The sequence below is a fragment of the Carcharhinus amblyrhynchos genome, chromosome 13 (assembly GCF_965287045.1).
Source record: "Carcharhinus amblyrhynchos chromosome 13, sCarAmb.v2.hapA, whole genome shotgun sequence".
Classification (NCBI taxonomy): Eukaryota; Metazoa; Chordata; class Chondrichthyes; order Carcharhiniformes; family Carcharhinidae; genus Carcharhinus; species Carcharhinus amblyrhynchos.
Window position 1 is genome coordinate 10,823,447 of NC_137336.1, and position 16,157 is coordinate 10,839,603.

General features: G+C 46.0%; 1 protein-coding gene across 3 annotated transcripts in view; it reads right to left on the reverse strand.

Moving 5' to 3' along the window:
• The window catches only part of LOC145351707 (E3 ubiquitin-protein ligase RNF130-like), a 184,888-nt gene that overhangs the window by 91,062 nt on the left and 77,669 nt on the right, over positions 1-16,157 (reverse strand). The window lies entirely within an intron of this gene.

A 16,157-nucleotide genomic window follows, 5' to 3' on the forward strand; every position in this document is an offset into this window, starting at 1 on the left:
GCAAATTTATTAATATCCTCCTATAATTTGTTGCAGGCGCCCTCAGTATTGACCATCCCTATAATTTGAAGTTATCTGCAAATTTAGAAACTATGTTTTTGATTCCAAAGTCCAAACTGTTAAATTGTTAACTGCAATGATCCTTATGGAACACCACTTCCCACTTTCAGCAACTCTGAATGTCTAATGGTAGGAAGGACTACTACTTACGTGGTGAAAAACTGCAGCATGCGACCGTGCAGAGGGACCTCGGGGTCCTTGTGCATGAGTCGCAAAAACCCAGCCTGCAGGTGCAGCAGGTGGTCAGGAAGGCTAATGGGATGCTGGCCTTCATAGCGAGGGGGATTGAATATTAAAGTAGGGAGGTCTTGCTGCAGCTGTATAGGGCACTGGTGAGGCCGCAGCTGGAGTACTGTGTGCAGTTTTGGTCGTCGCACTTACGCAAGGATATTTTGGCCTTGGAGGGAGTGCAGAGGAGGTTTACTAGGCTGATACCGGAGTTGAGGGGGTTGAGCTATGAGGAGAGGCTGAATAAACTAGGCTTGTACTCGTTAGAGTTTACAAGAATGAGGGGAGATCTCATTGAGACGTATAAGATGTTGAATGGGATGGATAGGATAGAGGTGGAGAGGCTCTTCCCGCTCAGAAAGGACAGTAGGACTAGAGGGCACAGCCTCAGGATAAAGGGGGGGTCGGTTTAGAACGGAGTTGAGGAGGAACTTCTTCACTCAAAGGGTGGTGAATCTCTGGAATTCTCTGCCCGTTGAAGTGGTGGAGGCTGCCTTGCTCAATATTTTTAAGACATGGGTTGATAGGTTTTTGATAGGCAAGGGGATTAAGGGTTATGGGGAGAGGGCGGGAATGTGGAACTGAGCCACGACAGATCAGCCATGATCTTATTGAATGGCGGGGCAGGCTCGAGGGGCTAGATGGCCTACTCCTGCTCCTATTTCTTATGTTCTTATGTACCCTTTATTCCAACTCTCTGCTTTCTATCTTGAAGCCAGCTAATAATTCATTCTGTCACTTGGCACCTTATCAAAGGCCTTTCAAAATCTAGGTAAATTACACCTATTCACCACTACCACTATCTTTTCGGAAGTAGTCTCCTGGAGTACAGATGACTAGCTTCCCCACTAAGAATGAGTCCTAAGTGCCAAGAGTGTGATGCTCAACATACAATTTAGAGAATTTTCACAGTAATTTCATTGCTGTATTAATGTAAGCCTACTTGTGACTAATAAATAAACTTTATTTTACAGTCTTTGTCACAGATGGGCAGATGGTAGTTGGAGGAACAATGGGTGGGGTGCCTGGGTTGTTCTTTTGCTGTTGATGCTTGGCTTCATCTTACTCTCTGCGATGAAACTCGAGATGGTGACTTCCATCCCCAATGCTTTTCCTCTATCCTGGAAGGGCTTGGGCTAAGGATTCCCAGGTGGCGGTGCGGATGTCACACTTTTTCAAGGAGTCTTTGAGGGTATCCTTAAAGCATTTCCTCTCTTTTCCTGGGGCTCGTTTGCTCTGTCAAATCTCCCAATAGAACATTTGTTTCAAAAGTCTTGAGTCAGGAATGTGGGCAATGCGGCCCACCCAGTGGATTTAATAGAACATGGTCAATGCTTTGATCTAGGTATGTTGGCCTGAGTGAAAACACTGACTTTGGTGTGCCTATCCTGCCAATGGATTTGCATGACTCATGTAGAGTCAGCACTGGTGATACTTGAGGGTCTGAGGTGCCTGTTGTACATGCTCCATGTCTGTGAGCCATATAAAAGGATGGGTATCATCACATCTCAAAACTTGGTGCTGGGTCTGAGGTCCTGATCATCAAATATTCTTCCCCAAGTGACTGAAGACTGCGTTGGCACACTGATGGCATGTTGAACCTTGTCGTTGATGTCTGCCCTTGTAGTAAGCCCCCAAGGTATGGAAGGTGGTCTATGCTGTCCAAGGTTTGGGGTGGGGGGCTGTGATGTGTGGAGGGGGCAGCTTGGTAGAGGACCTTTGTCTTACAGATATTACGGGTAAAATCCATGCTATTGTATGCCTCAGTGAAGGTGCTGACAATGGCTTGGAGCTCATTCTCCTATTGTGCACAGATGCATGCATCGTTTGCATTCTGTCGTTCAATGGCAGAGATTGGGCCACCTTGTACCTGGCCTGCAGGCGGTAGAGATTGAATAAATTTATGACTATTCTGTAGTTTAGCTCCACTCCAGTGGGGAGCTTGCTATGGGTGAGATGGAACATTGCAGCAAGGATTATTGAGAAGTGCATTGGTGTGATGACATAGCCTTGCTTGATGCCACCACTGCTCAGGCTTGCCTGTCATTGTGGAGGATGTGCTGTACCTGGCAGGAAAATCTCTGGTAGCCTCATGCTACTCAGGGATACGATCGCCTACATGCAGGACAGGCAGGTGGATATGTGCCTCATCAGCCTAGACCAGGAGAAGGTGTTTGACAGAATACCACACAGCTACATGATGGATGTGCTCTCCAAAATGGGCTTTGGGGAGGGAATCAATCTGCAATTATATCTGGCTGCTTTACAGACATCAGTAATGCAGTGTCAGTCAATGGGTGGGAATCAGATAGTTTTCAAATCAGCTCTGGAGTCAGACAGGGCTGCCCTCTCTCCTCCGTCCTTTTTGTGTGTTGCATTGAACCCTTTGCCGAGACCCTCAGAAGTGACCCAGGCATCAAAGGGGCGACAATCCCAGGCAGCGGAGGCATGCAGGTCAAAGCCTCCCTGTACATGGATGACGTGGCTGTCTTCTGCTTGGACTCCTCGTCTGTTCGCAGCTCCTCCAGCTCTGTGAGTATTTTGAGCTGGGCTCGGGAGCCAAAGTCAACCAGGGTAAGAGCGAGGCCACGTTCTTTGGGAACTAGGCTGACAAATCTTTTGTCCCCTTCATCGGGGCAGACTACCTGAAGCTGCTGGGGATATGGTTTGGAGTGGCAGGAGCATGCGCCAAAACCTGGGACGAGCGCATCGCGAAAGCCAGGCAGAAACTGGGCTGGTGGGAGCTATGCTCCCTTTCCATGAGGGGAAAAAAACCTGGTGATCCGGTGCGAGGTGCTGTCCTTGTTGTTGTACGTGGCGCAGGTGTGGCCTATCCCCAAATCCTGCACTACAGCAGTGACGCGGGCCATCTTCAAGTTTATCTGGAGATCAAAGATGGAACGCGTCTGGAGGGAAGCGATGCACAAATCTCCAGAGGATGGAGGGAAAAAATGTTCCCAATGCTGCCCTCATCCTGATGGCCACCTTTGTGTGTGGCTGCATCAAGCTATGCGTAGATCCTCAGTACAACAACGGCAAGTGCCACTATTTTTTTGAGGTTCTACCTGTTCCAAGTGTCGCAGAGGATGGGTGTGGCCACACTGCCGCAGAATGCTCCAGGTAGTTGGACTGTACTGCAGCACCTGTCCTTCGTGGAGAAATTTTTCCACAAACACACCTTTGACCACATGGCGATTAAGCAGCGGTCAGCGCGTAACATCCTTGGGGCCCTGAGAGAAAAGGAGATGGCGGATCCTGTCGGACGGTTCCCTATGATGTGGGTATGCCGGCGTTGGACTGGCGTAAACACAGTAAAAAGTCTGACAACACCAGGTTTTAGTCCAACCTATTTATTTGATAATATTATCAAATAAATAGGTTGGACTAAAACCTGGTGTTGTCAGACTTTAGACGGTTCCCTGAGCAGACTGTCAGTGTCATCTGGCAGAATGCCTCATCACTAGAACTTACAAACAAGCACCAAGATCTGGCTTGGCTGGTGGCGAGAAGGGCACTCCCCATCAGATCCTTCATGCACGCTTGACGTTTCGACATCACCGCACGCTGCCCTCGAAGTGGCTACAGGGCTGATGAGACGGTCGCACACCTCCTTGTGGAACGTACCTTTGCAGAGGAGGTCTGGAGTGATATGCAATGGTATTCGTCGAGGTTCGTCCCGAGCAGCTTGGTGACGCAGGACTCTGTGCTCTGTGGGCTGTTTCCGGGGACGCACACCGAGACAAATATCAACTGCTGCTAGAAGGTCATCAACTCGGTGAAGAACGCACTTTGGTCCGCCCGATACTTGCTGATCTTTCAGTTGAAAGAACTGTCCTCGACCAAGTGTTGCAGACTGGCACATTCCAAGGTCCAGGACTACGTGCTGAGGGACGCGCTGAAGCTTGGAGCAGCCGCCGCAAAGGCACAATGGGGAAAGGCCACACTGTATGGCCTTTTAACGAGGCAGACCGAGGGCCCGGGAACTGCAGAATACCCTCGACCTGCGTGCCAATCTGAGCAATAATGGCACACGGTAATTTTTGAGGCATGTATATACTTCTAAGTTTTGAAATGTTATGACTGTAATTTGTATAGAACTGTAAAAAGTTTTAATTCTGCACTGTCTGCAATTCAAAGACATGTAGATTTGCAATGGTTTACTTGAGATTTTTATGAGTAAAGTATATTTTTGGAAAAAAGGTGGTTCGGGAAAGGCCACACTGTAAGGCCCATTAACGGAAGCAGACCAAGGGCCCGGGAACTGCAGAACACCCTCAACCTGCGCAACTGTGTGCGAGTCTGAGAAATAACAGCACACAGTAATTTTTGAGGCATGTATATACTTTTAAGGTTTGAAATGTTATGACTGTAATTTGTATAGAACTGTAAAAAGGTTTAATTCTGCACTGTATACAATTCAAAGACATGTAGATTCACAATGGTTTAGTTGAGATTTTTATGAGTAAAGTATATTTTTGGAAAAAAAAGTGGAGGATTTGGACAAACCTTTGAGAGCAGCTGAAACAGAGGAAAACATTCCATAGTCCCTCATGGTTGAGGGTGTCAAAGGCCTTTGCGAGGTCAAAGGAGGCCACGTACAAGGTTTGCTGTAGTTTTTTGCATTTCTCTTGTGGTTGCCCTGTGCAGCCAAGCTTGTCACTTTTCTTGAAGAAGGTCAAATTTATGGCTCTGAGATCTTCTAGCATGTTCACTTTCTTCCAACTAAAAAAATTAAGTCATGTATTTGTACCAATAGGGATTCCACCTGTTCCTGATGCCTTGTTGCTCTTTAGTTGTCAGATGGTCTTTTCCACCTTGTGCTGGGTTGGAGTTATGCTAAGATGATGGTGGATAGCTTGCTGCGGGAGAGAGCTGAGGATACTTGCATTGATTACAGAGGGCTAGAGAATTACAAATGTTATGCCCTTACTCCAAAAAAAATGTTTGTAAGGATAGCTCTAGCAATTACAGACAAGTCAGTTTAACTTCAGTGATGGGGAAGCTTCTCGAAACAATTATTCAGGATAGAATTAGTAGACACATGGACAAATGTGGATTCAATCTGAAGAGTGGATTTCTAAAGGGGAAATTGTGTTCAACTAATTTACTTGAATTTTTTGAGGAGGTAACAGAAAGAGTATACAAGGACAATGCTGTGGATGTGGTGTACGTGGACTTCCAAAGACATTCAGTGTGGTACCACACGACAGAATTGAGAAATATAATTGGTCAAGGAATAAAAAGGACAGTAACAAAGTGGGTACAAAAGCGGCCAAATAGGAAGCAGAGAGTAATGGTCATTAGATATTTTTCAGACAGGAGGAAGATTTTTCTGATTGATAGAAACGATTTGGAAATGGGTGTTGAGGGAAAAATCTCTACGTTTGCAGATGACACTAAGCTAGGGAGAATAATGAATTGTGAGGCTGACGTTGACTTGATTCTGAAATTATAAACAATTTTAACAGGGTAAAGAAGGATATCTGTTTCCACTAGTTGGCATGTCAGTGTCTAGGAGTCACAATTTCAAGATGGTCAGCAAGAGAAGTAGGAGTGAAATGAGGGGAAACTTCTTTACTCAGAGTTGTTGAGATTTGGAGACTGGGAGACTGGTGGAGGAAGATTCCATAGGACGTTTCAAAAGAGAGCTTGATACACATTTGAAAGCGATGAATTTAGATGGCTAAGGAGATAGGGCTGGAGAATGGGACTACCTGGGTAGCTCTTTCAGGAGACAGTGCAGACACGATAAGTCAAATGACCTCCATCTGTGCTGCAAAATTATATGATTCTATGATCTTAGTGCATAGAAGACAATTTCAAAGTTTGCAGATGATGCAAAAAGTGGAAGCATTGTAAACTGCGAAGAGGGCAGTGTAGAACTTTAAAAAGGCAATGTTGAGCAGATAGCTGGCAGATAAAGTTTAATGTGGAGAAGAATGAGGGGAGATCTCATTGAGACATATAAGATGATGAATGGGATGGATAGGATAGAGGTGGAGAGACTCTTCCCGCTCAGAAAGGACAGTAGGACTAGAGGGCACAGCCTCAAGATAAAGGGGGGGGGGGGGGTTTAGAACAGAGTTGAGGAGGAACTTCTTCACTCAAAGGGTGGTAAATCTCTGGAATTCTCTGCCCATTGAAGTGGTGGAGGCTGCCTCGCTAAATATTTTTAAGACGCGGGTTGATAGGTTTTTGATAGGCAAGGGGATTAAGGGTTATGGGGAGAGGGCGGGAATGTGGAACTGAGACATGACAGATCAGCCATGATCTTATTGAATGGCAGGGCAGGCTTGAGGGGCTAGATAGCCTACTCCTGCTCCTATTTCTTATGTTCTTAAGTTCTTATGATACATTTACACAGGAAGGATATGGAGAGACAATACAAAATAAGGAGTAAAATTATTGAAGGGATATAGGAGGAGACGGGCCTGGGTGCATATGTGCTCAGATCGTTGAAGGTGGCAGGACAGATGGAGAGGGCAGTTAATAAACCATGTAGTATTCTGGGCTTCATTAATGGGGCATTAATAAAGTAAGATAAGCAGGTTATGCTGAACATATACAAGGCAATAGTTAGATCTCAGCTGGAGTACTGTGTACAGTCCTAGATGCCACACTACACGAAGGATGTGAATGCGAGAGTCAGGTAAGAAATTAGCTGTTTAAAACCTGTTTAAATCATTTAAAAGCATTTTTGCGGGCTTTTAGTGTGTAGTAAGAACTTACCTTGTAGAACTGTTTAAATCATTTAAAAGCATTTTCATGGGCTTTTTGTGTTTACCGCTTTAAGAATTCAAAGGGAATGGATAGCTGGGATTTGTGGGTAAGCAGGCTTTTAAACAGTGCCAGGTTTAAAAGGAGGCCTGGTGTAGACAGCGGGCAGCAGAGTGAGAGGGCAGCAGAGTGAGCTACTAGGGCTTAGGATCAAAAAGCTTTGGAGAAAAGGGACAGGTAAGTTTGCATTGAAATCGTTGTTCAACACTACTACAGGGAATAATGGAGGGGCATGTGATGTGCTGTTTCTGTATGATGTGGGAGCTGGTGGACCCCAGGGTCCTTCCCAGTGACCATGTCTGCAGTAAGTGCAGGTTGCTGGAGGAGCTCCAGCTCAAAGTAGATGAGCTAGCCTCTGAGCTACAGACACTGAGGCTCATCAGGGGGAGGGAGGGTGCCATTGATAATGGGGTGCAAGAGACCTCCACCGCCCCCCTAGACTGGCTAACTCTAAGGGTCAGGAACAGGAGGGGGCTGCTGACCGGAGGAAGGAGGGTGGGGACCAAATGCCTCAGTCTCTCAATCTGCATAACAGGTTTGAGGTTCTTGCTTCCAGTGTGGACAAGAACGAGGGCTGTGAGGTTGGTGAGCAAACTGCACACGGTACAGTGATGCAGACACAGGACATAGGCAAAGAGAAGGTGAAAAGGAACGTAGTCGTAATTGGGGATAGTGTGGTGACTAGTGGAGTGCCCCAGGGGTCAGTGCTGGGGCCTCAGCTATTTACCATTTATATAGATGATCTGGAGGAGGGAACCGAGTGTATGGTGTTGAAATTTGCTGATGACACCAAGATTGGTGGAACGGCAAATTGCGCGGAGGGTGTGGAGAGTCTGCAGAAGGATCTAGATAGGCTGGGCGAATGAGCCAGGAACTGGCAAATGGAATTTAATGTTGGCAAGTGTGAGGTGGTCCACTTTGGTAGGAAGAATGGTAGGAAGGACTATTACTTATGGGGCGAAAAACTGCAGCAGGCGACGGTGCAGAGGGACCTCGGGGTCCTTGTGCATGAGTCGCAAAAACCCAGCTTGCAGGTGGTCAGGAAGGCGAATGGGATGCTGGCCTTCATAGAGAGGGGGATTGAATATAAAAGTAGGGAGGACTTGCTGCAGCTGTATAGGGCATTGGTGAGGCCGCAGCTGGACTACTGTGTGCAGTTTTGGGCGCCGCACCTGCGCAAAGATATTTTGGCCTTGGAGGGAGTGCAGAGGAGGTTTACTAGGCTGATACCGGAGTTGAGGGGGTTGAGCTATGAGGAGAGGCTGAATAAACTAGGCTTGTACTCGTTAGAGTTTAGAAGAATGAGGGGAGATCTCATTGAGACGTATAAGATGATGAATGGGATGGATAGGATAGAGGTGGAGAGACTCGTCCCGCTCAAAAAAGACAGTAGGACTAGGGGGCACAGCCTCAAGATAAAAGGGGGGCGGTTTAGAACGGAGTTGAGGAGGAACTTCTTCACTCAAAGGGTGGTGAATCTCTGGAATTCTCTGCCCGTTGAAGTGGTGGAGGCTGCCTCGCTAAATATTTTTAAGACGCGGGTTGATGGGTTTTTGATAAGAGAGGGGATTAAGGGTTATGGGGAGACGGCGGGAAAGTGGAACTGAGACATGACAGATCAGCCATGATCTTATTGAATGGCGGGGCAGGCTCGAAGGGCTAGATGGCCTACTCCTGCTCCTATTTCTTATGTTCTTATGGGTATTGACACTGTCCTTTGTCACAATGACAAAGTGCACAGAAGGGTGTGTTGTCTGCCTGGTGCTCGGGTCCAGGATGTCACATCTGGGCTGCAGAGGAACCTGGAGTGGGAGGGTGAGAATCCGGTCGTTGTAGTACATGTGGGTGCCAACGATGTAGGCACCCATGCCTACTGAGGATCTGGGGAGGGAGTATGAAAATCTGGGAATGGAATTAAAAAGAACCGACAAGGTGGTTATCTCCAGACTACTGCCTGAACCGAGTGCAGACGGGCGTAGGGTTGATAAGATTAAGGAAGTGAATGGGTGGCTCGGGGATTGGTGTGGGAGGAATGGGTTTGAATTTATGGGGCATTGGCACCAGTATTGGGGTAGGTGGGACCTGTTCAGGTGGGATGGGGTTGGTCTGAACCGTGCTAGGACCCGAGTCCTGGCGAATCGGGTAGATAGGGCTTTAAACTAATTAGGTGGGGCGGGGGGTGCGAGGGTAGGTGAAATTACGGGGTCTAAAGTAAAGGAGAGGGTACAGGTAAGGGAAGGGGCCAAGGATGTCCCAATAATAAAAGGAGTAGGGGGCGTGAGTAAGGTTGGTGGCGTTCTGGCAAATAGGGTACAGGTGAAGGCTGGGATGAAGGCACTTTATCTGAATGCACGAAGCATTTGGAATAAAGTGAATGAGTTGGTGGCGCATATCAGCACATATGGATATGATCTGGTGGCCAGTACAGAGACGTGGCTGCAAGGTGACACGGACTGGGAGCTGAATGTACAGGGGTATCAAGTGTTTAGGAAGGATAGGCAGGAGGAAAGTTGGGGGGGGGGGGGGGGGGGGCAGGCGTAGCTCTGCTGGTTAAGGATAGCATCAGGGTGGTAGTAAGGGATGACATAGGAGCCGAAGAGCAGAAAGTGGAATCGTTGTGGGTGGAGATTAGGAACAGCAAAGGGAGGAAGACGCTGGTGGGTGTCGTCTATAGGCCCCCGAATAATGATCTGGAGGTGGGGCGGGCTATTAACGCGCAAATAAATGCGGCGTGCAGGAATGGAACGGCGATAATTAAGGGGGATTTCAATCTACATATTGATTGGTCGGCCCATGTTGGACGCGGTGGGCTTGAGGAAGAGTTCTTGGAATGCTGCCGGGATAGTTTCCTTGAACAGTGTGTGTTGGAGCCGACGAGGGAGCGAGCTATCTTGGATCTGGTGTTATGTAATGAGGCAGGTAGAATTAGGGACCTTGTGGTGAAGGATCCTCTTGGGAAGAGTAATCATTGTGTGGTGGCGTTTCTGATGCAGATGGAGGAGGAGAAAGTGGGTTCCTGGACATGTGTCCTCTGTTTGAACAGAGGGGAGTATGATAGGATGTGAGAGGAATTGGCGAATGTTGATTGGGGGAGCGCGTTGGAAGGTAGGTCTGCTGAGGAACAGTGGAGGATCTTTAAGGAGATCTTTCTTGGTGCTCAGCAGAAATTTATTCCGGTGGTTAAAAAGGACCATAGGAGGAGAGATAATCAGCCGTGGATAACGAAGGAGGTAAAGGAAAGTGTTAAATTAAAAGCGGAGGCGTTTAGAGTAGCTAAGAGTAGTGGGCGAGAAGAGGATTGGGAGAGGTTTAAATGTCAACAAAGAAGTTGATAAAGAAGGGTAGGATAAACTATGAAGCTGGGCTAGCGCTTAATATAAAAAAAGATAGTAAGAGTTTTTTATAAATATATAAAAAGGAAGAGGCTGACTAGGGTGAACGTTGGACCCTTAGAGGATGACAGGGGGGACTTAGTGGTAGGGGATGGGGAAATGGCTGAGGCCTTGAATAACTTTTTTGTTTCGGTCTTCACGGAGGAGGACGTGAGTAATTTGCCGGGTGTTAGCAATGGAAAGATGGTAGGAGTGGAGGGCCTGAATGACATTATTGTTACTAGAGAGGCGGTGCTCGACAGACTGGAGGGACTGATTGTGGACAAGTCCCCAGGACCGGATGGAATGCATCCAAGGGTTCTGAAAGAAATGGCGGAGGTGATAGTGGATGCCTTGGTGATTATTTTCCAAACGTCGCTGGATTCCGGGGAAGTGCCAGAAGATTGGAAAATGGCTAATGTTACGCTGTTGTTTAAGAAGGGTGGCAGGCAAAAGGCAGGGAATTATAGGCCGGTTAGTTTAACGTCTGTTGTAGGTAAAATGTTAGAATCCGTGATCAAGGAGAAAATAGCGAGGCATCTTGAAGAGAATTGTTTGATAGAGCAGACGCAGCACGGTTTCGTTAAGGGGAAGTCGTGTCTGACGAATTTATTGGAGTTCTATGAGGACGTGTCTAGGGCGGTGGATAGAGGAGAGCCGGTGGATGTGGTGTTTCTTGATTTTCAGAAGGCGTTTGATAAGGTGCCTCACAAGAGATTATTACAGAAGGTCAGGGGGCATGGAGTTGGGGGTAGGGTGTTAGCATGGATAGGGGATTGGCTGTCAAATAGGAGGCAGAGAGTGGGGGTCAATGGGTGCTATTCGGATTGGCGGTTGGTGACTAGTGGAGTGCCCCAGGGGTCGGTGCTGGGGTCTCAGCTATTTACCATTTATATAGATGATCTGGAGGAGGGAACCGAGTGTATGGTGTCGAAATTTGCTGATGACACCAAGATTGGTGGAACGGCAAATTGCGCGGAGGGTGTGGAAAGTCTGCAGAAGGATCTAGATAGGCTGGGCGAATGGGCCAGGAACTGGCAAATGGAATTTAATGTTCGCAAGTGTGAAGTTGTCCACTTTGGTAGGAATAATGGTAGGAAGGACTATTACTTACATGGCGAAAAACTGCAGCATGCGACAGTGCAGAGGGACCTCGGGGTCCTTGTGCATGAGTTGCAAAAACCCAGCCTGCAGGTGCAGCAGATGGTCAGGAAGGCGAATGGGATGCTGGCCTTCATAGCGAGGGGGATTGAATATAAAAGTAGGGAGGTCTTGCTGCAACTGTACAGGGCACTGGTGGGGCCGCAGCTGGAGTACTGTGTGCAGTTTTGGTCGCCGCACTTACGCAAGGATATTTTGGCCTTGGAGGGAGTGCAGAGGAGGTTTACTAGGCTGATACCAGAGTTGAGGGGGTTGAACTATGAGGAGAGGCTGAATAAACTAGGCTTGTACTTGTTAGAGTTTAGAAGAATGAGGGGAGATCTCATTGAGACATATAAGACGACGAATGGGATGGATAGGATAGAGGTGGAGAGGCTCTTCCCGCTCAAAGGACAGTAGGACTAGAGGGCACAGCCTCAAGATAAAGGGGGGGCGGTTTAGAACAGAGTTCAGGAGGAACTTCTTCACTCAAAGGGTGGTGAATCTCTGGAATTCTCTGCCCGTTGAAGTGGTGGAGGCTGCCTCGCTAAATATATTTAAGATGCGGCTTGATAGGTTTTTGATAGGCAAGGGGATTAAGGGTTATGGGGAGAGGGCGGGAGTGTGGAACTGAGACACGACAGATCAGCCATGATCTTATTGAATGGCGGGGCAGGCTCGAGGGGCTGGATGGCCTACTCCTGTTCCTATTTCTTATGTTCTTATGCATTGGCGAGAGTGAAGAAGAGTTATACAAGAGTGGTTCCTGGGATGATAAACTTCAATTAGGACTATTCTCCTTGGAGGAAGCAAGGCTGAGAGGAGATTTTATAGATGTTCAAAATCATGAGGGAGCTGGACAGGGTAGTTAGGGAGAAACAAAGTGTTCCCACTCATAAGAGGATCAAGAGCAAAAGGACATACATTTAAAGTCGTTTGCAAAAGAAACAAATGTGATATGAGAAATACTTTTTCATGCAAAGAGTGGTTCAGGTTAAAGTTAAAATGTATGGGATTGCGGGTAGTGTGTTGAGACAGATAGAAAGTTGGTTAGGAAATAGGAAGCAAAGTGTTGGCACAAATAGGTCTTTTTCCGATTGGCAGCCAGTGACTAGTGTGAGGTTATCCACTTCGGTAGCAATAATAGAATGGCAGATTATTATTTGAAAGCGTGTAAATTGAGAGAGGTGGAGACCCAGAGATCTTGATATCCTTGTGCATCAGTCATTGAAATTATGCGTACAGGTACTGCAGATAGTAAAGAAAGCAAATGGTATGTTGGCCCAAACCTGGAATATTGTGTGCAGTTTTGGTGTCCTTATCAGAGTGAGGATGTCCTTGCTATAGAGGAAGTGCAGTGAAGGCTGATTCCTGGGATGGCAGGACTGTCACATGAAATCAGTTAGGATTATATTCATGGAAGTATATAAGAGTGAGAGAGGGTCTCAGAAACTCTAACGAGATTAGACAGGGTGGATTCAGAAAGAATGTTCTAAATGGTGGGGGAATCCAGAACTAAAGGTCATAGTTTGAGGATAAGGGGTAACCTTTTGGGACTGAGATGAGGAGAAATTTCTTCACCCAGAGAATGGTGAATGTGTGGAATTCACTACCACAGGAAGGAGTTGAGGCCAAAACATTGCGTGATTTCAAGAAGATATTAGATTTAGTTCTTGGGGCTAAAGGGATCCATGGATATGAGGGGGAAGGCAGGGTCAGAATATTGAATTTGATAATCAACCGTGATAAAAATGAATGGTGGAGCAGGCTCGTAGAGCCGAATGGCCTACTACTGTTTCTATGTGTGTGCATGGCATTCTGTGCTCACACAACAGAGTGAGTGAGCAAGAGCTTAGCTTGGACCCAGTCTCAAGGTTCATCCTCACTCCTATACACCGATACACACACACACACACACACACACACACACACAGGGTGAGGGCAAATAAATAAGTATCCTGAGTAAGCGAAAAAAACAATTTGATTCTCCCAAACTTTAATGATCAGTATTATTAATTACTCAATAATTAAAATGATCAATTTATCACTTTGATATTGCTTTAATTTTGCTCAGAAAGTTGTTTCTCATCTTCATTCCTCAATATTTGTTTGAAATTCATGTTTAATGTTGTGTCCAATCTTACTTTTTCAAAATTTGATTATCAACCCCTGGTGTGAGAAAAAAATTGAAATGTAGCCCCTCAAGAAAAGGTTGGGCAAAGCCATGTTCAAAGAAATGCACTCTGTCTCTCCAGAGGGTAAGGTGTTTTCTCTGGGTCAGAAAGAGGATGGAACAATGATTTGAATTTATCTAATGTGTGTTTCTTTGTTTCTGTGTGCCTAAGTGGCAGTCTCTTTGTATGTGTCTGCCTCTTAAATGTCTGTGTCAGTCTGTCTGTATGCGTCTGTTTATATCTGTGTGTCTTTTCTTGTTTGCTGGCCTGAGTGTTTATTGCTGTATTTGTCTCGCTCTGCGCATCTGTCTGTGTCTCTGTGTTTATATCTCTGTGCACCAGTACATGCGTGTGCATGCGCATTTGTGCGTGTGCGCTTTGTCTCTCTCGGAGTTTCTGTCTTTCTATGTTAGTCTCCAGCTGTGTGTATGTCTGTCTCTCTCTCTGTTCACATGCCTGTCACTATCTTTGTGGCAGCCTCTGTGTATTTGCCTGTCTTTTTGCGTCTGTGTGTCTTTGTGGCATTCTGTGTGTGTGTCTGTGTCCATTTGTGTGGATCTGTTGCAGTCATTGCGAATGTGTCTGTCCTTGTGCATATGTGTCACTGTGCCATTGTGTGTGTCACTGTGTCTTTGTGTGTATCACTGTGCCCTTATCACTGTCTATCCCTACCTGTCTGTGTGTTCCTCATTCTGTCTGTGTGTGTATCTGAATTTGTGTCCTTATTTTTGTCTGTCCCTTCCAGTCTGTGTCTCTCTCAGTTTGTCTGTCTGCGTTTGTGTGTCTGTCCCTGTCTGGGAGCACCATTATGGAATGGATTTACACTTTGGGCTCTTAAATTGAACAAAATGAGGGTGAGATGATGAAATGTTGACCACAAACAGTAGCTGCTGTGATGTATTTACTGAAGGACATTAGCATACATGTTCATAGTTCCTTGAAAGTGGGGTCACAGGTGGATAGAGTGGTGAAGAATGCATTCGGCATGCTTGGTTTCATCGGTTAGAACGCTGAATACAGGAGTTGAAACGTCTTGTTGAAGTTGTACAAGATATTGGTACAGCAACACTTGGAATACTGTGTGCAATTCTGGTCACCCTATTATAGAAAGATATTATTAAACTGGAAAGAGTGTAGAAAAGATTTAATGGGATGCCACCAGGACTTGATGGATTGAGTTATAACGAAAGGCTAAATAGACTGGGACTTTTTTCTCTGGAGCATAGGAGGCTGAGGGGTGATCCTATAGAGGTCTATAAAATAATGAGGGGCACAGATCAGCGAGATAGTCAATATCTTTTCCCAACGCAGAAGAGTCTAAAACTAGAGCGCATAGGTTTAAGGTGAGAGTGGAGATACACAAAAGTGTCCAGTGGGGCAATTTTTTCACAGAGGGTGGTGAGTGTCTGGAACAAGCTGCCAGAGGTAGAAGAGGCAGGTACAATTTTGTCTTTTAAAAAGCATTTAGATAGTTACATGAATATGAAGGGTATAGAAGGATATGGACCAAATGTGGGCAATTGGGATTAGCTTAGGGGTTTTAAAAAAAAATGGATGGACAAGCTGGGCCGAAGGGCCTGTTTCCACGCTGTAAACCTTTATGACTCTAATGCTTTACTAATTTTTCAGTCATGTCTTAAAGCATTTTACAGAATTGATTACTTTAAATTGCAGTGATTTATGTAAGCAAATGGAAGAAGAGAAATCCACAAAGAGCAGTGAGCTGAATGATGGACTGTTTTTGATGGCATGAGTTCAGGAAAATGCTGACCCGAGACAGAGGGAACTCCCTTCTCCTCTCAATAGTGCTATGGAATTATTAGCATTCGTTGAAACGTTCAGTTAATGTCACCTCTGGTATTACAGCATTTCCTCAGATACTATATTGAGTGTCAAGAACACAAAAGGATATTTCTTTAAAGGAGGCGGTTAATGAAAGGACAGTCACTTGCCCAACCTTCTTAAATATTAAGATTTCTTTGCTGAGTTTATACCTGCAATGGTTTACACCTGTAATCTTCAGGATCAGCGGAACTCCTACTCCTGGTATTTTCCCACTGTTACAATACTTAGAAGCTTTGAACTGTTATGTACATAAAACTTCAGAAATCATTGCCAATCATGACATCAGAAAGCCACAGCACAAAAAGCTGGCATAGGCATGATGTCCTTTCTGCATCATTCTATGAAATCTAGATTCCCAGGCTTATTTTGGAGTTCACCACGTCCCACTATCAAATGCTTTCTGCCATACTCTATTTATGGGCACTCCAATTTCTTCTCAGATGTGAAGCGCAACTGTGTACACAAAAGTTTGTATCTGTTACCTGGGTTGGCACTGAATATTGAGCCCTCTCTTAGTAAAATACAAACAAATAATTCAGTCACTCAGGAAGAGTATCAACAT